General features: G+C 44.5%; 1 pseudogene; it reads right to left on the reverse strand.

Annotated features, from left to right (window-relative positions):
• Positions 1–10,590: 10,590 nt before the first annotated feature.
• Positions 10,591–11,354, reverse strand: LOC119801701 (annotated as a pseudogene).
• Positions 11,355–24,021: the final 12,667 nt, after the last annotated feature.

A 24,021-nucleotide genomic window follows, 5' to 3' on the forward strand; every position in this document is an offset into this window, starting at 1 on the left:
AAAGTTTAAAGTAAATGTTTTAGTAAAGGTTGGAGTCAAACACGGAGGAGCCCACAGAGGCTAAAAGCCCGCACCCAACTCTTACCTGAGCTGTGACCCTGAACTTCTTCAAGGACAAAGACTGATCATCATTACATTGTGCCAGCATCGGCTGTGGTTTTATGACTGAAAATGGCCGTAACTGAAGAAAGGGTTATAGACTTATTTTTGCTTGAGTCCAGCAAAGGTTCTGGTGTGTGGATAAGCCCTTTATTTTACCGTTTTAGGAGAAGTGAAATAATTTGATTTCCTACCGCAAATAAAAAAAAAAATTCTGTACGTGAAAGTTCCTCAACCCTCTGTCTTACAAAGGTGTAAGGAGAATTTTTTCACATGTTCATGGTTACAGTCAACCTATACAAGATCTAACCAAATACTTCAGTGTGCAACCCTTGCCACACGTCTGACATAACTCTGGAGGGCTGTGAACTTTAAAGTAAACTCACCGGCCTGCGGGATGTGTCGTTGGGGAAGGCGCTGGCCACAAGGCCTGGAACTCGAGTTCAGTATCTGGAACCCACATGGCAGGAGAGAACAGACTTCTGCAGATGCCCTCTGACCTCCATATTCTCGCAGTGTATGTACTTACTCATGTGGACACACAACAAACAGACAGACAGACAAAGAGACAGGCCAATAGATAAATCAAAATTTCAAGTAAACCCACTTCATATGCCAAAAACATTTTTTTTATAGTTTCTAATATGAGCCCCTAAACACAAATTGCTGGAGGAAGCCAGAGAATGCCCAGTCTGCACACACCTCAACCTCGGCTCTTCCTTCATGGCTAACCATATGCTCAGCTGCTTTCTAAAGCCTCCACGAGAACATATGCACGTAACAATGGTTTTAAATCATATTAGGTTTCCAAAGATTACATAATTATATAGAATATACAAAGACAAATCAGTGAGGGTGGCGAATGAGGAGAAACAGCATTCGCTGGGGATGTAGCATGCCACACAATGGAGAGATGCAGAGTACGTATTCTGGTAGTCACACAGAGGATAGCAAGTTCAGGTGCTAATCGTGGTTACCAAAACACAGATTGAGCTCCCGGGAAGCCAACAGCAATATTTTTAACATTCTTCTGCAAGAGACCCTGCCCAACTGTCATCACTAATAAAAAGGATACTTTTTCCTAATATCAATCAGGAAACTCTCCATGAGCAAAGACACGGAGATTCTTTCTGTTAAATAATTTAATGGGCCAAGAGAAAACAGCACGCAAGATGGTGTTTTTGTAACTCTTGCTTCAAGTAAAGGGCACCTGCAGTTTGAACAGATGATTGCTGAGTGTCAAGAAATAAATTAGTATGTGTTGAACTGGGAAGCATAATATAATCCTAAAAGAAACTCCCTGAAGCTCCAGTTCTCGTGTCTAGGTGTGCTGACTAGATCCTCTGGAGAGAACGCCTCATCAGAATGCAGGCCAGCAGCAGGTTCCTAGCACACTCAGGTCCTGGGCTCCATCCCTGACAAGCCAAAGAGAGCAAGAGTAATGGGCGGGGCCCTCCTTGTCTCTAATGCCCCACCTTCACCCTGCAGACCTTTGTCTTACCTTCTCGTAATGGCCTCTCACATCCTATTTGTTCTTCTGTAATGAAAATGCCTCTTCTTACCAGGACGTTGGTCATAGCTCATAGGACCCAGCCAACCTCCTCCAAGATGACCTTGGCTTAAATTACATCTGCAATAGCACTACTTGAGAAACCATGTCATATTCTGCAGTACTAAGGGCTACACCTTCAACATACGGATTTGAAATGTTTGTGCTACAATTATTTGTGTATATGCTTGTCTGTGTGTACATGCCACAGCACGTATGTAGAGGCCAGAGGACCACTTGCGGGAGCCAGTTTTCTCCTACCATCATGTGAGTTTGGGGGACTAGAACTCATGCCCACAGGCTTGGAGGCAAGCACTTTCCCCAAGTCAACTCGCCTGCCCAACGTACAGATTTTGAGGGGGTCATAATTCAAGAATGCTAGTTTTTGGTGCTTGTACTTCCAGAACAATAATTCACCTTGCCCAACATAAAAAGCAATTTTGCTTCCATATCAAGAATGAAAATTATTAGAAGAGTCAGTCAGCTCTGTACTTTGTTCTAGACAAGGAAGGGTTATGTAAAAGAAAGCAGAAAGGTTTCTTTGAGTGTCCAAAATTATTCATGTATTGAGCAATGTTCCGAACGCTGATATTCAGCAGTGAACAAGATGGATAAAAATCTCTCCCTTCATGGTGATTGCATTCTAAGGGAAAGAGATGGCACATAAACAAATAGGCAAGTCCCATCAGTCCCTTGTGGGTGGCGAATGCTGTAAAGATAAACAAAGGCTGGTTGGCAATGCAATAGAGATTGAATTTTAAACAGGGTGGTCAAGGAGGCTTTCTTAGAAGATGACATTTAGGTGAGTCATTTAATGTGGTTCTCTGGTGAAAAAGGCAAGCCAGGCGGAAATGGTACTGTTGGTGAGTTCAACGGAAACACGGAGAACCGTGTGGCAGAGGATGTGGGAGGGTGAGGATGATTGACAGGTAAGGTCTGTAGCCTGTACTGGGAGAGGATGTGGGAGGGTGAGGATGATTGACAGGTAAGGTCTGTAGCCTGTACTGGGAGAGGATGTGGGAGGGTGAGGATGATTGACAGGTAAGGTCTGTAGCCTGTACTGGGAGGATAAGAGTAGAAGGTGGGTAAAGGTCAAAAGGCTGTAGGGACAGATCACAAAGGAACTGGCAGGGTTCTGAGGATTTCAGCTTTTCTGAAGGAGCTATTGGAAGAGTTTGAGGTGGAGACTAAGATCATGTAACTTGGGTTTTTAGGAGACTCTCTCTAACAGGGAGAAATGGGAAGAAACACCAGGAAGCCACAGCCAAAGTTCAAGTGAAAGATACTGACCCATGGCTGGACCCAAGGGAGGTTGGAATGAGTGGGATGGGGAGAATTACTTGGATTCTGGATAAATTTTGAAAGGAAGGCTAGTTGGATTTGATATTAACTAGTATTAAAAGGCATAAAAGGAAGCAAAGAAAGAAAGAAGGAAAATTCCAATTCTTTATCTCTATCAGTGAGTTCCCTCACTTCTCATTGATACCAATCAAGTTAGTTTATCTAGACAAGGTAAAAAAAAAATTAAAAATATGTAGTTGAGTCCATAAATTAAAGGAGTTGATAAATTTAAACTTAAAAAAAAACTTACAGAGTTGTAAACCAATATGAGAGAGAAAAAAGAAAGGAAAAAAAGAACAAACAGGAAAGTTGAGCAGTCGGCCAGTTTAAAGATGCTTTGTGCAAACGGATTAAAATACAATGTGTGATTTGAGCAGGCCAACAATAAAAAATGAATCATAATGCTACCATAGAAATGTAGACAACGGTTGGCTCACCTCACAACAGATCATTTGATAACCAAGACATTGTGGTTAATTTGGAGGAAGTGCATGATATTGTTATCAAGGTCCTCATTTTTAGAAACATTTAAAATCAATTTTTTGTGTGACAGTTTCATGGATGTATACAATGAATTCTGATTACTCTCAGACACCCTCTCTTCTATCTTCCCATCTCTTCATGCCCTCTGCCAAACATTACCAGTGTCTTTTGCAGACTTTCAGTTGTGTGACTCATTCACTTTAGCCATGGCCACTGCTAAGACCATGAGATTGGAACTAGCCATTGGAGTCTGGTGGGGTCATCAGTGGGTCACAAAGGAGTGCAACAACCCCCCTCTCCCTGAATCTCCCAGCAGTAAAGAGTTCAGTGGTGAGAGGTAGGGCCCCTGGCGCCTTCCCTTTCTCCAAAACTGACTGTTGACTGGCTAATGGTTGCGAAGACCCATGCAGGTGACTGTTGACTGGCCAGGGATTGTGAGGACCCATGCAGGTGACTGTTGACTGGCCAGAGGTTATGAAGACCCATGCAGGTGACTGTTGACTGGCCAGGGATTGTGAAGACCCATGCAGGTGACTGTTGACTGGCCAGAGGTTATGAAGACCCATGCAGGTGACTGTTGACTGGCCAGGGATTGTGAAGACCCATGCAGGTGACTATTGACTGGCCAGGGATTGTGAAGACCCATGCAGGTGACTGTTGACTGGCCAGGGGTTGTGAATACCCATGCAGGTGACTGTTGGCTGGCCAGTGGTTATGAAGACCCATGCAGGTACCTGCAGCTCTGTGAATTCAGGACTGCTATGGCTATGTCTGGGCCAGGAGATCACATTCCACAGTCCTCCTGTCTTTCAGCTCTTACATTCTTTCTGCCCTTCTTCCACAGTGTAGCCTTAGAGCACGCAGTGCAAATAGTCATGGTTTTTTTCTGAAGCGCTTGTGGGTCTCTCTGGTGTTCACCTATGACTTCTCCCATAATGATATTTTTGTTTGTTTGTTTGTTTTTTGAAATAGGGTTTCTCTGTGGAACACTGGCTGTCCTAGAACTCACTGTGTAGAGCAGGCCTTGAACTCACAGACATCTGCCTGCCTCTGCCTCTCAAATGCTGGAATTAAAGGCATGTACCACCACCACCCAGCGACATTCTGATTTTGTTTCTGGGGGGTTTTTTGTTGTTTTTTGTTTTGTTTTGTTTTTAGTTTTTTGTTGTTGCTTTTTAACAGGTTCACAGTGCTCAGCATGGATTTTGTCCTTGGAGCAGCTCTCAAATCCAAAGAGCAGTTATTGGACTCATAACAGTGATGCCACCAAATGGGCATGTCTTAGGGGCTGATCTTGTAGACTGTAGGCATCATTTCTGCTTAGACCATTGAGATGCCCTTTCTAGCCAGCTGGCCTACACTGCATCTCCAGGACTCTGGAAACTAGCTATCGAGGAGAAAAGTTCTCATTTTTTCATAAATTTATACTGAAGTATTTATTGAGAAATTATAGTGTCAAGACTTTGCTTTTTCGTAGTCTAGTGATAAAACAAAAGACCATACATTTGGCTATTGCTGTTAATTTGCTGTTCTTCACTCGTGTGACTACTAGAAATTGCAGAGAATGAAGTAAACAAGGAATGAGGGTGTATTCCAATGGTTCACTATATATTTAACATGCATGAATTTAATCCCTAGGACAAATAACTACATACATCACAAGACATTAAAGATTGATAGCATTGGTTGCCCCCAAAGGAGAGGGCTGTGCACAGCATAACGAGATTCTTGCCTGTCTCCATCTTTGTGTCTTCCAAATGCTAGCCTACTAAAACATATTGTCTACTAACGAATGCAATGAAAACTGCAGGCCTGCCCTGGCAAATGGGTGGGAGAACAGCATGCACGGAAAATGAGACTCAGGACAAGCTGCCAATTACCCACTCCTGAGTCTCCTGATTTTGGTTTCTGGCTCGTTGTCTCACAACACGTCATTCTGAGGCAATCTTGATTCAGCAGCATGTAAGCCCAGGCTAGAATGACTCAGAGAGCAGGTCCTTTGGGCAGTAGAACAGATATCATTGAGGAGCAAAGTTTCCCGTGCAAGTTTCAACAGATTGGTTCAAAAACAATGCCTGCATTGCAAGGAACAGTAAACCACAGCCAACGTCTGAGGATAGTGGTTCATTTCCTGACTGAATCCATGGCTTGACCTCCTGGTCCTCTTGGTAACTGTGTTAGATTTCATTATATTGCTGCTGAAATATATTATGAGAGTTATTTTTATGGGCAAAATGAACACATATAGTTTTATATAAATGAAAGATATACATTGAACTGAAGTCTAGATCCTCTTGCTTTACATTGCAATTTTATACCTAGACCTGGAATTGAATCCCTATACATGTGCACATGTATGTAAGTGTGCACCATAGCACATGTGGAGGTCCCGGGACAACTTACAGAAGTCACATCTCTTCTTCCACCATGCAGGTGCTGGGGGTCACACAGGTCTGTAGGCTTGGTGGCAGGCACCTTTCTCCCTGACCCCTGCAATTGTTATATATCAGAATCATAAAATTATCTGAATTTCCAGGCCTGGAGAGATGGCTCAGTAAGTGAAGTGTTTGCTGAACAAGCCTGACAACCTGAGGACTATCCACAGAGCCCACTTAAAGGTGACAGGAGAGAATTAATGTCTAAAACTTGTCCTCTGATGTGCACGTGTGCACCATGGCACAAGTGCATCCTACATTCACACACATACACATTATAAAGATACATACACACAACAATAATAACAATTTAAAAAAATGCAAACCCATTATTTCCTACTGTAGTGTGTCCTATTTAAAAATAAAAGAAGTGGATGAAAGAGTTAGCATTTCTTTTCTGCCTTGTGAAGGCAGAGCTAGAAGGTTCTCTCTACAACCAGAAGACAAGCCAATACTGGATAATGAACATGCCAGGGTCTTTATCACGAACTTCTCAGTTTACAGTCCTGTGAAAAATACATTCTTATTACTCATAAATTACCCAATTCCAGTATTTTGTTAAAAGAACCTGAACAGGATGAAACACAATTCAATATCTGTGCTCCCTTGTCTTCACTAAGAGAACCCTAATTTAATGTGTGACAGCAACGTGTTTATGTGTGAAAGCTGTAGTGAGAGCTGCGGGCTGCGTTCCTGCTGCCCATCTCCCGGCTGCCTGGCTAGCTTATGCCCCAAAATAATTCCACGGAAACTGTATTCTTTTAAACACTGCCTGGCCCATTAGTTTCAGCCTCTTATTAGCTAATTCTCACATCATGCTTTAACCCATATTTAGTAATGTGTGTAGCACCAGGAGGCTTACCCAGAAGATTCTAACCCACGTCCATCTTGGGCGGGAGCTTCATCACGTCTGTCTAACTTCCCTGCTTCCCAGCATTCTGTTCTGTCTACTCCACCCACCTAAAGGCTGGCCTATCAAATGGGCCAAGGCAGTTTCTTTATTAACCAATGAGAGTCCTCCATCAGAACGCAACATGTTTAGTTAAAATAATATGCATTAAAATGTCCTTGCTAATGAGATCAAATGGAAGCCAAAGTTGCTAGAAAACAAAAGTCTTGTAAAGTTTTTCAAGAGAAACCAGAACAAGAACAGGGAGACAACTGCACAGAGAGAAAATGGTCACAAAAGACATTGCTGACCAAAGACGGTTGCCCAAAGTAGTCAAAGAACTCTTTAAAATCCAATAGTAAGAAAAGACAACCTGATCTGCAAATGGGAAAAGTGGGTAAAACAGATTAACAGACACCGCACTAAAGAAGATTCGCGAATGACAGACAAGCGCGTGAAGGTGTTCGCCGCCGAATGTGGTCGGGAGAGCTGTAAATACAAACAACAGGTAACTTACCTCCCAAACTACCACCACCAAATGTTGATGGAGACAGGAACAGGGCGTCTCATCTGTTGCTGGTGATAATACAAACACATTGTGGAAGGCACGTAGACAGTTCTTACAAAACTAAACACACTCTTGCTATGCCATCCACTAAGGGGCTCCTTGATATTTTACTCAAATCATTTGAAAACTTAACGTCCACTCGAACCCTGAACACGGGTGTTTATTAAAGCAGATATTTTTTTCAGGAATTGTTCAAACATGGAAGCATTCATAACATCCAACTGACTTGTAGCAATGCAAGCACCTTCATTCCTGCAAGGCACATTGTTAGGTGACATACGGTTCCAACTCTGGAGAAGGGAGAGAAAGGATCAGTGATTGTGAGAGCCAGAAGTGAAGGTAGAGATGGTTACGTGAAACACAAATTTTGAAGCGAAGGAGAGCATCTAACGTGACAGTGATGGACAAAGATCAATGCACACTCATCAAAGCCCGTAAAGGTGCAACACTGAATGTGAAGTCAAATGTGAAGTGTGGGTTGTGGGTGGTAGGGTGTGCAATGTGGCTCCATTACTGTGATCTTAGGAGAGACGAGTTAGTCTGGGGCATCAGGGCAAGGGCTGTACAGGAAATCAATACTTTCTGTTTAATTTTGTGGTGAACTTAAAATAGCTTTGAGGCTGGGCATGGTAACACACACCTTTCTTCCTAAGACTAAAGAAGCAGAGACAGGTGGATCTCTGAGGGTTTAAGTTCAACCTGGTCTACAGAGTGAGTTCTAAGACAGTAAGGGCTGCACAGAGAGAGACCCCATATCTTACGGTTTCTATTGCTGTGAAGAGACACCATGACCATGGCAAATCTTATTTTAAAAAAATTTAATTGATGACTTACAATTTCAGAGGTTTTGTCCATTATCATCATGATGCTACCTGGTGGCATACAGGCAGACATAGTGCTGGAGAAGGAGCTGAGAAGTCTACATCTTGACCTGCAGGCAACAGGACATGGGCATGACTTGAGCATATATGAAACCTCAAAGCCCACTCCCACAGTGACACACTTCCTCCAACATGGCCATAACTATTGCATCAAAGCCACACCTCCTAATAGTGCCACTCCTTATGAGCTTATGGGGGCCATTTTTATTCAAACTACCACACTCTGTCTTGAGAAATGAAGACAAAAATCTGGACTGGTGAGAGGACTCAGTAGGTAAAGGTGTTTGCCGCCAAGCCTGAGCACTCAAGCTCAAACCCTAGTACCCACAAAGTAGGAAGACACAACCAGCTCCAAGTTGTCCTCTGACCTTACAGGCACGCATGGCACAAGGGCACCCAACTCCCCCCTGCCCCCCACTGCCACTCATGCACAATAAATGTAATTTAAAATTTTAAGGTAAAGTAAGATCTGTTAAAGAAAGAAAACGGACAGTAATATTAAGGCAAAATATTCTCTTTAAACCCAGTACAAAGCCAGGTGGTGGTGGTGCACACCTTTAATCCTAGCACTTGGGAAGCAGAGGCAGGTGGATCTCTGTGAGTTTGAGTCCAGCCTGGTCTACAAGAGCTAGTTCCAGGACAGGCACCAAAAACTACAGAGAAACCCTGTCTCAAAAAAATAAAATATAAAAAATAAATAAAAATAAACCCAGAGCAAGCTTTCAGTGGCAAAGCAAGAGTGTGGATTCTTCTTACAGGTGCCTGCTTCCAGACCTTCTGCGCTGCCACCTGAAGCCGAGGCAGACTCCAAAGCAAAGAGTGTGGCCAAGCAGGAAAGCATAAGGACCCCGCGAGGCTCTGTGTCAGTTTCCTGCAGCTGTGAGAACATTCCAGAACCCAAATGGCTTAAAGCAGCAGAAATGTAGACCCTCGGGTCTCAGGGTCTTCCTTGCCCCCTGCTGTGGTTTGAATGGGAATGGCCCACATAGGCTTGTATGTTTGAGTACTTGGTTCCCAGTTGGTGGAGCTGTTTGAGAAGGATTAGGAGGTGTGGCCTTGTTGGAAGAAGTGTGCATAGGTGGGAGTGAACTTTGAGATTTAAAAAAAACTCAAGCCATTTCCAGTTGGTTCCCTAACTTGAGGTTTGGAGACCTGAGCTCTCAGCTGCCACTCGAGCGTCTACCACCACGCCTTCAGCTGCCATAAACTCCCAACTCTCTGGAGCCATGAGTCCAGTCAAATGCTTTCTTTATGACTTGCAGCGGTCATGGTGTCTTCGTAGTGACAGGAAAGGAGTGGAGAGACACTCAGAGACAGTCTCGGGTGTTCTGTTGTAAGGCAGCCTCTGCCTCCATGCCCAGACAGCTTCTTCAGCTCCACTTCTAAGTTTCATCTGAAAATACATCACCCGTGGGTAAGGAGGTGGCCCGGGTCTGGAATGCTGGCCTAGCATATACAAGGCCCTGGGTTTGATCTCTAATACTGCATAAACTAGATGTATTGATAATGAAACTTTAATCCAACACTTGGGAGGTAGAGACAGAAGAATCAGGAGTTCAAAATCATTCTTGGCTACATAGTAAATTCAAGACCAGCCTAAGGTACATGAGACCCTGCTCAAAACCAAAGATACACTGGATTCGGGTCCACCTTTCTGACCTTACCCTAGGTAGCTTACATCTGATAGTACCCTATTTTCAAAGAAGTGTCATATTTATACAGACCCAAGATTAGAACTTCAACATAACTTTGGTTTATAGTGTGTGTGTGTGTGTGTGTGTGTGTGTGTGTGTGTGTGTGGTGTGTGAATGAGAGAGAGAGAGAGAGAGAGAGAGAGAGAGAGAGAGAGAGAGAGAGAGAGAGAGGAGAAAAAGGGAGGAAGGGAGATACATGTGTGTATAGTGTGTTCATGTGTGTGTGTGAGAGAGGGGGGTATATGTGTGTGAGAGAGGGGGGCGAGAAATAAACATGTGTGTAGTGTAGGGGTTGGGCACGGTGCCATGGTACGCAACATCGGAAGTCGGAGGGCAGTTTACCAGTCTTTGCCTGCAGCTTGTTGCTACTGCTTTGTGACCCAGGCTGGCCCGGGGATTCCCCGCTCTCTGCCTCCCTTTCAAAACAGACACACTGGCATTACAAACGCCATCAGATCCAGTTTCTTGTGGCTTCTGAGGATGCAAAGTTGCTTTTTTTTTCTTCCCTAACTTTCCCCAACTTAATTTTTTTAAAAAAAAAAAATGCAGTGGTAGTAAATTTCCAGAACACGGTCAGTCTCCTGGGATTCCTCCCATCTTGTGTGGCATTTGATTTTCAGACACATGTCGGTGCACACAGTTCCTATCCCACTAAGCAGGCAAGAAGCTGCATTCCTGATTTTCTAATCTTCCAACTTTTCCCACTCTGTGGTCTGTCTTCGGATCGGCCACGACTGCCTGAACGCCCACTATGGCTTCGTTAATTTTCGTCTGTAGCCCTCTGAGCGCTACGTGCGGCAGCTGCAGGATCTGAGCAGCTTGGCTAAGAAATGAATCTCCTGTGTCAAGGCCAGGAATATGCTTGTCGAAAACAGCAGGTAAACCAAAATTTGTTTGGTTTGCTGTAGCAACTGCATCCTGTGTTAGATGCTTCTGAACCAAACTACGACTTGTCCTAAGCATTGCCAAGCAATAACAATGATGCTGACTCTGAAGGAGGCTAGCCAGAGCCATCACACCAACCGTAAAAATCGAGATTATTTATGCCAGATTACTCAACGACTCTTCAGTTTTAGCTGTGTTGTCAGTATTTTTTCTGTTACCAGGTACTAAGTTCTTATATTTTTCAGTATTATCCCCACATTCAATTCTATCAGGCAAACCAAGAAGCCAATCACTGCTTCTTGCTTCTCCTGAATCTCGAAAGGTTAGCTAATGCCTCCGAACTACTCTGAAGAACTTGGGCCACTCACTGCTGTGGAGGTTTCTCAGTTACCTCTGTCCTCAGTTCTGCAGCGTTTGATTTTCTGGTCTTCAAGTCAAACAACAAAGTTTCTAAATTTCTGTTTCATTTTTTTGCAGTTGAAGCCTATGAGGTTGTAGTAGTCCAGGGCCATGAGCTTGCATTGGAACATGGTCCCCGCTGCTCACACTGGCTGCTGGGCCTCCACTAGACAGGAGAAGTGAGGTGAGGCAGGCCAAAGTTTTTTTAAGAGGTCACATTTCAACTTGAAAAAGCTTGTAGTGACATTCCGAGCTGCTTAGCACATCTGAAATTTACGTCCCTGAACTTAGGAGAAAACAAAGCCCCCGATTTGTTTAAACCTTTATTCACTGTGTGAAGTTCATTTCCTGGCTGAAGCTGTCATTTTTATGAGTGGGCTCTGAGAATTAGGAGACAGTCAGCCACGTGGAGCCATCTAGTCAGAGGAAAGCCTGTTACTTCTGAAGGCCAGAGACCATTATTCTCTTATTTGGGAGTGGCAGAGACGGGTGGGGACTTCTGCTCAGCTACGACTTTTCTAGTTATAATTTAAAGATCAAAACTGTTTTCAAACTAACGCTTGCCAGAATCTGAAAAGGTCAGTGGCCATGTAGGCAGCAGCCAAACGCAGGCCCTTCTCCTTCCTTAGACTCCCAGCCGTCTCAGATATATCTCCATTAGTCACCAGCATACCTCAGCGAACAAGCCTACAAACGGGGCCATTGTGCGTTTATTACCAGAAGTGCAGCGTGCTTGTCCAACACAATCATGTTCAGTTTTATGGTGCTATCTCTCTGCCAGGTGCGGAGCTGGGACACTCGGTCGGTAGCCAAGGCTGAGATGTGTCTGAAGCTTGAGGGCGGTGTTAGGTGTCCACAGACAGTGTTTGTGGCACTCCTGACCGGGAACTAACTACGCGATTCATTCAGCTGATGACGAGCTCCAGCAGCCAGGACCCGGCACTGTCACCCTCACCTCTGCTGCTCCCAGAGCCCTGGAGGGTGCCCTTCCCGTGTGCCGCGCTCTGTAAGGGCTGTTGCCAGGACAGGACTGTGTCCCCTCAGTTGCACCTAAGAAAAATGAGGACTGCGTGTTAAATCCACAGCTTCCATCTTTCCTTCCTTTCTCCCCAAAATATTTATTCAGTGCCAGTCTTAGGCCAGGCTAAATGAAGATGCTGGAAACCGAGTAAATAAGGTACTATCCCTACCTCTAATTTGAAAATAAGAAATTTAAAAGGGAGTAACGGCCAAGATTCATGTAGCAGAGGAGCAACCGAGTGAAGTCATGTATGTACCAATGACATCAAAGCTGAAGTGAGGGCCAGCAAGATGGCTCAGTGGGTAGTGGCAATGCAGGCCTGGTGACCTGAGTTTGATCCTTAGAACCAAGGTGGAATGGGAGAACCGACATCTACAAGATGTTTTCTGCCCTCCACACAGATACACACACACTAAATAAATAAACAAATATAAAAATTAGCAGCAAAATTGTCTGAGAACAACAGGGGCTACTGGGAGAGAGAGAGAGAGAGAGAGAGAGAGAGAGAGAGAGAGAGAGAGAGACAAGAGGCAGGGAAGTGGGTGGGGTCAGTGTGCTTGAAGCTCTTCATACAGTGTATGGAAAGGGCCTCGTGCAAGCAGGTATAATTAAAATAGTCGCACTGGAAAGAATGGGCTATTGGGACAGCACGCAGGCAAAGGCAGGTCCTGCTGACAGAGGTGCTGAGGGTAGGATCTGGGGCCTTTACACTAGGCACGGACAGGTGGCGATGTGCCGAGCTCTGCAAACAGACACAGACCATATGTGGGGACCGGTATAGAGCTGGATGTGGTAGGGAATGTCAACAAAATGAGTGACACCCGGTCCCGTTACGAAGGTGTTGGAAGATGACTGAGTTTGGAGTCAGACACCTCTAATGCCAGATGTGTTTGGGAAACTATCTCGGCAAAAGCACACGTAAAAGATACGAACAGACCAAGCGGGCTGACAAAATGGCTCAGAGGGGCTTGATTTTAGGGGCTTGTCGCAAAGCCTGACTGAGTTTGAGCCCCAGAACCAACATAATAAAATGGGAGAACAGACAACTGCAAGATGCCCTCTGCCCATTCCACATGCTGCACAAACAGGTGAAAACACGCACACACACACACACACACACACACATACACACACACACACACACACACACGTGTTAAAAACCAGACAAATAAGGAATCTGCTGAGGTACTAACGGTAAGAAAGAGGGTGGCAGTGGCGGCATGGACGGAGGCCAGGAGTCAGTCTACAATGCCAAAGCTACCATGGATAACCTTGACCAGTGCTGCAGGAAGCAAGCTGCCAATCTTGAGTGAAATGTACTCATGGTTTATACCCAAACATGGGGGGAATCAACAGACAGAGCAGACATGATGACTCTTTTGGCTCCACTCTTCAAGTGAGCCTGGCCTTCTCTATGGTGGTGAAGACACCAGTAGACCCCACAATGCACTTGGCACCAGCACCGCCCTATTTGATGTCATCAGGGTCTCCCTTCTGGAAGATGGTGACAGGCTTCCCACTGAAGACGAGTTTTCAATTCTCAGCCTTGACTGTACCGTGGAACCTGCTTTGGGTAGAGTCAGACTCTAGCACGTAGGCCACGTGGGTAAGATCAATGATGGAAACAATATCCACTTCGGCAGGGTTGAAAGAAGCCCTGGTAACCAGGTGCCAAATTTTGGCCAAATTCATTTCCTCCAGCCTTCACCAACATGTCTCAAGGATACGGCCGGCCCTGTACGAAAAGATACAGCTGTCTCTGAAACAAAGAAGAGCAGAGAGTCGCTTGATTGTTTTAATGTGAAAAGAAGATACACTTTGGAAATTGGATATTGATGGAAATGAATCAAAAAATGTGTGGGAAATAAGTCAATAACAATAGTTCTCAATTCTTTTTTTTTTTTCTCAAATTCCTTGAGACTCTCACCACCTTCTATGCCTCAGTTCCAGACAATAATGAATATAGCCCTCTTTTTTTTGTTTGTAGAAAATGGGGGTGGAGTAGTGATATACTGGAGTCCAAAGGAATGCCAGGGGTAGTGGGCCCACATGGAGTCTCCAAATGGAACCTGCTGTGTATTAAGATAAGCAATGCTATCATGCTAAAAGGCGGTAAAAGGAAAGGAACTGTGTCTAAGCAAAGGCTCTTCACTGTGGAGCTGTGTGGAATCAATGAGACAGCGCCACACATTACCAAGTGTAGCTCTCAATGACTGTAGGTACAGCCTCAGAGACTACCAGCCAGACCTGTTCCCTGCTTTGATCTATATGCAAGGCACCCAACTAGGTTGCATTTCCCTACCTTCTTTGCAGTTAGGTATAGCAAGATGGCAACAGACATCGAAAATACATGAATCAAAACAATGAGAGACACTTAAAGTACCGGGTTGATTCTTCCACACTGTCCCCTTTCTTTTTTTTTTTTTTTTTTGTTTTTTGTTTTGTTTTGTTTTTTGAGACAAGGTTTCCCTGTAGTTTCTAGAGCCTGTCCTGGAACTAGCTCTTGTAGACCAGGCTGGCCTCGAACTCAGAGATCCGCCTGACTCTGCCTCCCGAGTACTGGGATTATAGGCGTGCGCCACCACCGCCCGGCCTGTCCCCTTTCTTTGAACTGAAAACAAAGCTGTGATTGCAAGTTATTTTAAATAATTATAAATGCGAAAAATAACATTGCAAAAATGACATAGTTATGGACAACAAGATCGCATTCTTTGGGGGCAAAGGTGGGCCTGCTGTAACAGAAGCGGTATAAACTTGCCCATTAGTCAGAGACAAATGGATCAGCAACTCTGCTCCATGTGGCCACACAGGGCCCTAGGTATCCCCAAGACATTCCCAAATGTAGCATCTTTAGGTGCGGACTGTTCCTTCAGATTCCAAGCCAAAATAAGCCTACTTTTCTTTCTTTCTTTCTTTCTTTCTTTCTTTCTTTCTTTCTTTCTTTCTTTCTTTCTTTTTTTCCTTCCTCTCTCTCTCTCCCTCTCTCTTTTTCTTTCTTTCTTTCTTTCTTTCTTTCTTTCTTTTTTTCCTTCCTCTCTCTCTCTCTCTCTCTCTCTCTCTCTCTCTCTCTCTCTCTCTCTGTTTTTGCTTTCCTAGACAGATAATTTCTCTGTGTATCTCTGGCTGTTCTGGAACTGACTCTGTAGACCAGACTAGACTTGAACTCAGAGATCCACCGGCTTCTGCCTCTGCCTCTGCCTCCACTGGGATTAAAGGCATGCACCACCATTGCCCAGCTCCTATTTTTCTTATGCCAGGCATAAAACTAACCACTAAAAATTCATGACTAACAACAACAAGATCTACAGTATATAAGTAGATTTTATCTGAGCATCTTGGATAGAGAAATTAATTCAAACTTTTGAGGAACAGAAAGAGAGAGAGAGAGAGAGAGAGGGAGAGAGAGAGAGAGAGAGAGAGAGAGAGAGAGAGAGAGAGAGAGGAGACGAGAAAGAATCAACATACACCAAATAAAAGCAGTGTTTACTTTATTCTCGTCTTTCCCATTTCTCAGCCTCTACAAACAATGGCTACTAAATGTCCTCAGCTGTGTTGAATGCCTGATTCCCAGGGCGATGTTAGAAACTTTGCAGGGTCTACCTAGGGGAAGTAGGTCACTGGGGTAATACTCTTGGAAGTTAGATCTGCTCCCTGTTCATCTCCCTGTTCACCATCACATAAACGGTGACAGCCACCTGCAGCTACCACAGCTGTAACCACAGGCTATGAACCTATAGCTTTTGGAACCATGTGCCTTGACCTTGGAAATTGCTTTTGTCAAGTGTTTTGTCACGGCGACCCGTCTAACCAGCACAGACATCTTCTTCTGTGATGTTTCAGAAAACAAAGATGTCTGCCTCTCATGAAAGTCTGGGTCAGCCCTTTGGCAGGTGCTTCTGTGAGTCCCTTGCTCCTAAGCCTTGCCTTCTGCTCAGTGGTGACACCTTACCCCAGTGCTGACAGGATGACCTAGGATCCCTTCCTTACAATATCATAACGGCCTCCATGGAAGGATGAAAGATCCTTTTGTTTCTTTTCTCCTTAATACAAAGAAAAACCCAGAGTTTGGGCATAAGACACGGCTCAGAGATTATAAGCGCCAACCGTTCTTCCAGCAGACCTGAGTTTGATTCCTAGCACCCACACAGCAGCTCACAACTGTGTTTATCTCCAGTTCCAGGGAATCCAAACATTATATCATAGAAATGGTTCTTTCAAAGATGGAAAACCATCCATCATATTAAAAACAAGGATTTCCTAACTACAATGTTTCCTGTCAAAATTCCCCTACCCACGGATTATGCCTAAAAGTTTTTGGTGCGGCTTTCCACTACCCCGCACTCTCCAGAAGTTGATCCGTACTTCAGTAATAAAGCCTTCCTCATCAAGCAAGGGAGCCATCCACATCAAAGGCCAAAATTGGTTGTGCGAAGATGTAGAAGCAGCTTTGTTCCTTTTGGCCAGGCCTCCTCTTGCAGTATCTGCTAGGGGGAGGGAGACTGGAGCGTGCCAGTAGAGGAAGCATACAAACTAATATGCCAGATGTGCCTACTGCTGCAATCGTGGCACAATGTTATGGGTGTAACAAATCAATCACCTTCTTGTTGGATTAAAACGTACTCTACAAGACAGAACTCATGCCTGGTACATTCACAACTGGGTAAGTCATAAACCCTGAGGGAAGAGTTAGCACCAGTATTTCACTAGACGAACATAATAATAAACCACCCCCAAGCTCTGATAAGGACTTTATATTCATAGATCAGCGTATCTCTCAACCTTCAATAGGATCTTCTTCTTGCAGTAGATGGTGGTTAATGACAGAGGACAATTGGTCAACATGTAGAAGATCAGAGACTATAGTGCTGGGCTCTAAATAGGTCGTTCATATCACAGCCCCACCTCCAAGGCTCTGGGATTATCATGGAAGAGGGATAGAAAGGTTGTAAGAGCCAAGGATAGTGGATGTCTGCGGCAAAACCATATATGTCAGTCATGGTAGGGTCATGGCACTGTGAACTCACGTGACTGCATGCATAAGATCTGAGCAAAACTGAGACAGTCAAAATCCCAGCATGGATGAGGGTGGAGCTCCTGAAGTCTCCTCCTGAGCTGAGGAACCACTGGCAACTGATGGCTCCTGAGGGAGGAAGAGAGGAAGAGTTCATTTCCTTCAGGGCTACTGTCTCTGGGAAACTCCTCATGCTCGTGTAGATGTTCCGATACCCCATATACAGGAGTCACTAAGTGGACTCTGAATTAAAAACAGTGCAAGAAGATGGGAGGGAAAATTGGCGGAGAACAGGAGAGCAACCAAAGGGGAAATAGATGTAGCTTTAATCAAAACATGTTATACGAATACACGAAATTCTCAACAACAAAAAATAGCTAATCTTACAAATCAAATATGCTTGTGTGGTGCCTGATGGTCCCACTCTCTTCCCACAGGCTGAACCCACCACGGAGCTTTCTAGACTTACCCACAGGAATTCATCCAGGATCAGAAACACAGTTTAATCCTAGCCACACAGAGACATGCCTCTTGACAACACAGAGACCTGCCTCATGGCCACGCGGAGACCTGCCTTGGTGCCACGCAGAGACCGGCCTCAGGATTCTAAAAATCTAGAACTGGCTGAAAGAAGACGCTTTCCTTATAGAGATGAAGAAATTATGGATTAAAAAAAAAACTCCATTTTTCTCCATGAAGAACTAGATTGTCCGTGCTGTGAAATCAAAACCAAATTCCTAAGAAAACGGAAGTGAGCTTCAGGAAAGCCCACAGAGCGGAGCGCCAGGCTCCAGCCTTGGAGGGACCGGACCGCTTTGGTTCTAGAACATTACCCTTCAAGTTCTCTAAGCTTTCGTACATTCTCTCAATCAAGCTCAAATTTGGCTTAAACTCCATTGGAGTGAGTTTCTTCTCCTGTAAACTAAATGGCCTTGTATACACACTATACAGAGTAAACCAGCTTCTCTGGGAAAGACAACACACAGGACAAGCTATTTTTCTCAGTTAATACAAAAAAAAAAAAAAAACCCACCTGTGTGATCTGAAAGTCCTTCTCTGGCAATAGAATTCCTTATACATAGTCACATAGGACTTTAAGGCAAGTGGGTTTCTGGTGTCCTAGCATGCCACAAACCCGACACATTCACGCTCAGCAGCTGTTGGATAGAGTTTTACAGGAACCACAGACCTCCCTTTATGTTGAGCCGCTTACATCTGTCACTTGACTTAGGACATAACTGACACACCCATGAACTCAACCTCTAGTAGCTATGGGCAAACCTGTGGCCCATGAAGCAAAATGGTTACAGAGCAAACCAAGAAAGTGTACATCAAATCAAATCTTATCTAAGTGCTAAAATTAACAAAACTGTGGTAGTGATTTGGGGTGGTATGGTTGGTGAGAAATCACATGAGCCTCTAACTAGGATTTGCGCTGATATAAAAGAGGCAACAACGCTGTCCAGACCATCCCTGTCCCCACTCAGGCCTGCCTCCCACAAGTTCCTCCAGCCTGCTGCTTCCCATACTTCCCTCCAAGAGTGCTGGAGAAGGGCTGCAACCTGCTGCACTGTTCTCAGGGCCCATGAAGAGCTAATTCAGACCTGCACAAGCCAAAGCACAGAGAAATTCAGACTTGGGTGATGTAACATGATTAAAAACCCAGAGACAGATATTGGGGTTCAAGCTGAAAGATCAGAGAAGCGAAACAGCCAAGCCGCTAGAGGTTCTGACCTCAAACAAGATTGGGTGACTGCAGAGAGAGCCCTGAGCCTCTGCCTCCTGCCATTTTATATTCCCCTTTAATGCTGGAATTAAAGATGTGTGACTCCCTAGTACTGGGACTAAAGGTGTGTGACACCATTGCCTGGCCTCTTGTGGCTCAGTTTTACCCTCTAATCTTCAGACAAGCTTTATTTATTAAAACATAAATAAAACATCACTCCATTGGGCAAAGTCCTGACAAAAAGCTGAATAACTTCCTGACATTTGGTACAAGGTCTTAGCTGTCATGGGGAAGAAGAGAAAACCCATGGACCTATATTTTATACTGTACAGCCACACTCACTTCAAAAGTGATAGGAGAAACACAAGCAGGCTTCTTCAACAATTCTCTCTCTCTCTCTCTCTCTCTCTCTCTCTCTCTCTCTCTCTCTCTCTGTGTGTGTGTGTGTGTGTGTGTGTGTTTGTATACATGAATGTGTGTGTATATGAAGGCCAGAAATTGATATCCGAAGTCGAGCATAGTAGCATATGCCTTCAATCCCAGCACTTGAGAGACAGAACCAGGGGGGTCTCTGTGAATTTGAGGCTAGCCTGATCTACATAGGGAGTTTCAGACTAGCCAGAGCTGCAGGATGAGAGTCTGTTTTAGAAAAGGAGAGAGAGACAGACAGAGAGAGAGAGAGAGAGAGAGAGAGAGAGAGAGAGAGAGAGAGAGAGAAGAAAAGAGGTTGACATCAGGTGTCTTTGCCTACTCATACTTTGAGACCCGGTCTCACTGAAGCTTACCAATTCAGCTATTAGCTACCTGGTTGGCCCTCCAGCCTCTGCCTCCCCAGTACTGGGATTACAGGTGTGTACTGCTCCCATGTCTCCAGCTTTTCTGTGTGGGTGCTAGAGATCAAGCTTGGTCATCATGCTTACATGGCAACACCTTACCAGCCGAGCCATCTCCCTAGCCCCACTACGGCTCTTTGCCCCCCTCACCCATATCCTCAGGAGACATCTTCCACCATATATAGCAGCTAATGTATATTTCACTAGCAAAATGCTCGTTTCAGCTCTGAAGGCTGTTCCTTCCCCACTAGTGTACACAATAAATTATGATAAAACTGGAAGATGCTAAAAAAATGAAACAAGACAAAACAAAAAACCCCACACTTTTTCTATTACTAAATCTCATGCATTCTTACACTGGAGCGACAAAGGCTCTCAGTGGACTTCAGAGTTCCAAGCACAGTGCTGGGTTCTTACCTGTATTACAGAGCCCCGGTGCAGTCCCCAGGGAAGGAAGGGGAAGCGGGAAAAGGGAACAAGCAGGAAAGGAAGATGAAAGGGAAGAGAAAAGGAAGGAGAGGAGAAGGACGGGGCGGAAAGAGAGGGCATCATTACACCACTTTGCTGGCAGACGGTAATCCACCAAGCTATGTTGTTACTACTGTGCACTTGGAACCGATTTTTAAGAACATTTAAGTTTTTAATGATGCAGGAGATGGGGAGATGGCTCATATGCCAGCACTGAGGGAGAGAGACAGACAGATCCTGGGAGCTCACGAGCTGAGTAGCCTAGCCATATGGGAAGCTTATGGTTTGGTGACAGACCAAGCTCGAACCCACAGAAATCTGCCCGCGTCTGACTCCTGTGTGCTGTGATTAAAGGCGTCCACTACCACACCATCTTGAAGTGACAAGGTGAACGGTGACAGAGGAAGAGGTCCAAAGTCCCACTCTGGCCTCCATATGTGCACACACCAGTGTTCTCAAATGCCCACACCACAAACAGACAGCACAGACAGACACACGCAACGGAACATTTAAGTTCTTGATAATACATAACAAATTAATTGAATCTCAAATTAAATTTTGAAAGATATTTTGGCAAGCATGGAAAGGAAGCTGATGTCCTTTCTGTGGGAGAACATGCAGCAGAATTTAAGAATCTAAATGACATCAGGAAATAGCTGGTCTCTAGATAAATGTGTTTGTCCTCTAACGTGATTAATAGCTACATCATTTTGGGCTTTGAAATGAAATGGTTTCCCGGTGTTGTAAGATAATGCCTGTTAAATAAATTGCTTATTTTTTTGTTTCACCCTTTTATTTCCAGTGATGAAGGGAGCAGATGCAGCCAGCTCCTCCTCTGGGGAGGGCAAGTCAGTGGTCCATGGGTTGGAATTCTTCCTTTTATGCTTAGAATAACAGTCAAACTCCGGGGCCTGGACAGTTAGTGTTTAAAACTTGTTTATTTGTTTGTTTTTCAATCTGTGCATGCGTGTGTGTGTGTGTGTGTGTGTGTTTGAGCACAAGCCATGATGTGCTATGTGGAGGTCAGAGGACAATTTGTGGGAGTCAGCAGCTCAGGGGGTTCTGAGGCTCAAACTCAGGTCATAAGACTTGGTGGTAAAAGTCTTTCCCTGCTGAGCCCTCTTTCCTGCACTGAAGGGTAAGTGTGTTCATGTTATGGCCGAAGATTTAGCTCCCTACATTCTACAGCCAGCAGAATGAGGGACCGGTGGGAAGTCACCTTTCTTCCACAGAGCAGTGGACATGACGTCAGTTCCACAAACATCGACAGTTGGTCCATTCCTCACGTGCTCACCTGTGTCTGGCCCCTAACTCCCCTGCCCCAGAACATGCTGGAACTAACTCACACAAGTTCCACTGTGCTGCAGCCCCGATAACCTCTCAGGGGCTCCTCGCATGCACGGCACATGCCACGGTGTTTGAGCTTTAATCCTGGGCTTCTTAGCCCGGACAGTCTGCCCTCCATTTCGCCCTTGGATGATTCATTGCTTCATCTACCCAGAAGGCTGTCTCGGAACATCTGTTTCACATGGCACACTGCCAGTCTTCATTCTTCTTCCCGGTTTCATCTCTCCCTGGAACTCATTGTTACATGATGTTATATTACACACTCACTTTCTGTCTCTCTACTGGGAAGTACCTAAGGGCAAGGACTTTGTTCAGTTCACGGCGCAGTCTTCGGAGCCTAGGAAAGCAGGGCTCACGGAGTCTATCGCAATGAGTTCATACACGTGGGAAAAGTGGGTGGGGAGAGAGGGAGCGAGAGAAAGAGGGAAGTACGGAAGAGACTGCACCGTTTGGCGGGGTAGAGCATGGACCGGAGTTTTAAAGAGATTCAGTTTTTACCTACACACACACACACACACACACACACACACACACACACACACACATACACTTACCACATGTGCGCAGTGCCTATGGGGTCAGAGGGCACTGGATTCCCTAGAACTGGGGCCACAGAGGGTTAAAGGCTGCCATGCGGCTGCTCTTGCAGAACCAGTATTCTTTGTTGTTGTTGTTGTTGTTGTTTTATTTTGTTTATCGAGACAGAGTTTCTTTGTGTAGCCTTGACTGTCCTGAAACTAGCTCTACAGATCAGGCTGACCTTGAACTCATGGAGATCCATCCTCCTGTCTCTGCCTCAGGAGGCAGTGTTCTTAATCCCGGAGTCATCTCTCTAACCCCAAGCATGGACTTTGGAGGTAACGAGATTTTCTATCTATAAACTCTCTAAACTTCATTGGCTCATGGGATTACTGTACAGATTGAATGAAGAGCTATGTGGAGCAGAATAACCACTGTTTTCCCATTGCTCCAGCCCTCTTGAATAGATAGGGAACAGAAGATAAACTGAGGCAGAGACACTATACATAGCAGCATATCCAATTTTAAGACTACCGTTTCCTGGTAGAGAAAAGTCAAACCTTTTACATTGGCATAAAGGTATGCTTAACAAGTACTGAAACTCTTTAATAGATGTATGCACTTTGACCCAGTTTTATATCTGCAATTTAATCTTAAGAAAAAATAATCTATGGGAGCAAAGGTTTAGTTATACATATTTTTATAACCTTATTAATAATGGCAAGAATTAGAAGCACATGCAGTATTTCATAGGGAACTGATTTAATGAGTTACAGTATGCCCACATTATGTAATATTGCATGACAACCTAGAAGGAAATTGTAGAGTATTTAATAATGTGAGAAAATGCTTACATGTATTCCACTTAAAAGGACCGAAGTGGCTAGTAAGATAGCTAGCTCAGTAAGTAAGGGGGCTTGCCACCAAGCCTGAATGGAGTCCCGCAAATTGTCCTCTGACTTCTGCCATGCTCCATGGCATACACACACCCACATCCACAAACACAGACACATACAGAAAATAAATAAATATAAAATATTAATTGATGCCAAAATATCTGTTTGACTAAACTCATGGTAAAGCAATTGTATTTTCTGTATTTTCAATAAGTAAACATTCTTTTCACAGCTGATGTATTTATTTAGTTTCTATTCAATCATTTTTGTGGCTCTGGGAATTGAACCCAGGACCTTGTGCCTGCTATGCTAGGCTAGCCTACAGCTGATGTTTTCAATTTTAGGAAAAACAGCTTGCTGACATCTTTATGAGAAAATGCTACTACACTTTGTGTGTTGGGGGGATGAGATGATCCTAAATTTGAAGACATGTCCCTGGTCCTTGGCAGGACGGATCACTTATCTTCTTTGCCAATGGCCATTGCTTTTTTATCATCTATTTTATTCAAGGCAGGGTCTTACTGTGCAGTCCTGGCTGTCCTGGAACTCACTATGCAGACTTGACTGACCTCGAACTCACAGAGATCCTCCTCCTCTACCTCCGAAGTGCTGAGATTAAAGGAATGTGTCACTGTGCCTCCTTAATGCCATGGTTTTAAGTGAGCAATCCCCCTCAAGGCCTTAGCCCATGGCAGATCCCAGAGCCCCCCAGCTTCATGACTGTGTGTGTCTGAGCCTCCACATTACTCTGTATTAGCACATTTAACTGATGACCTTAGCTGTGTTGCATTTTTAAAAGTCAGATTGACTTAGAGCATTGCTCATTAGATTTAAGTACTAGATGATTCATCATTTACGGTAAATCTATTAGATGGATTACTCTGTAAGATTCACCGTTGTCAGCGTGGCGGGCCTGCCTGGAAATTAAGGAAGAGAGGAGAAATTAGAGGAGAGAGATTCCTATCTGTGATTTAAAC

This window comes from Arvicola amphibius, chromosome 15 (assembly GCF_903992535.2).
Source record: "Arvicola amphibius chromosome 15, mArvAmp1.2, whole genome shotgun sequence".
NCBI classification, from domain to species: domain Eukaryota; kingdom Metazoa; phylum Chordata; class Mammalia; order Rodentia; family Cricetidae; genus Arvicola; species Arvicola amphibius.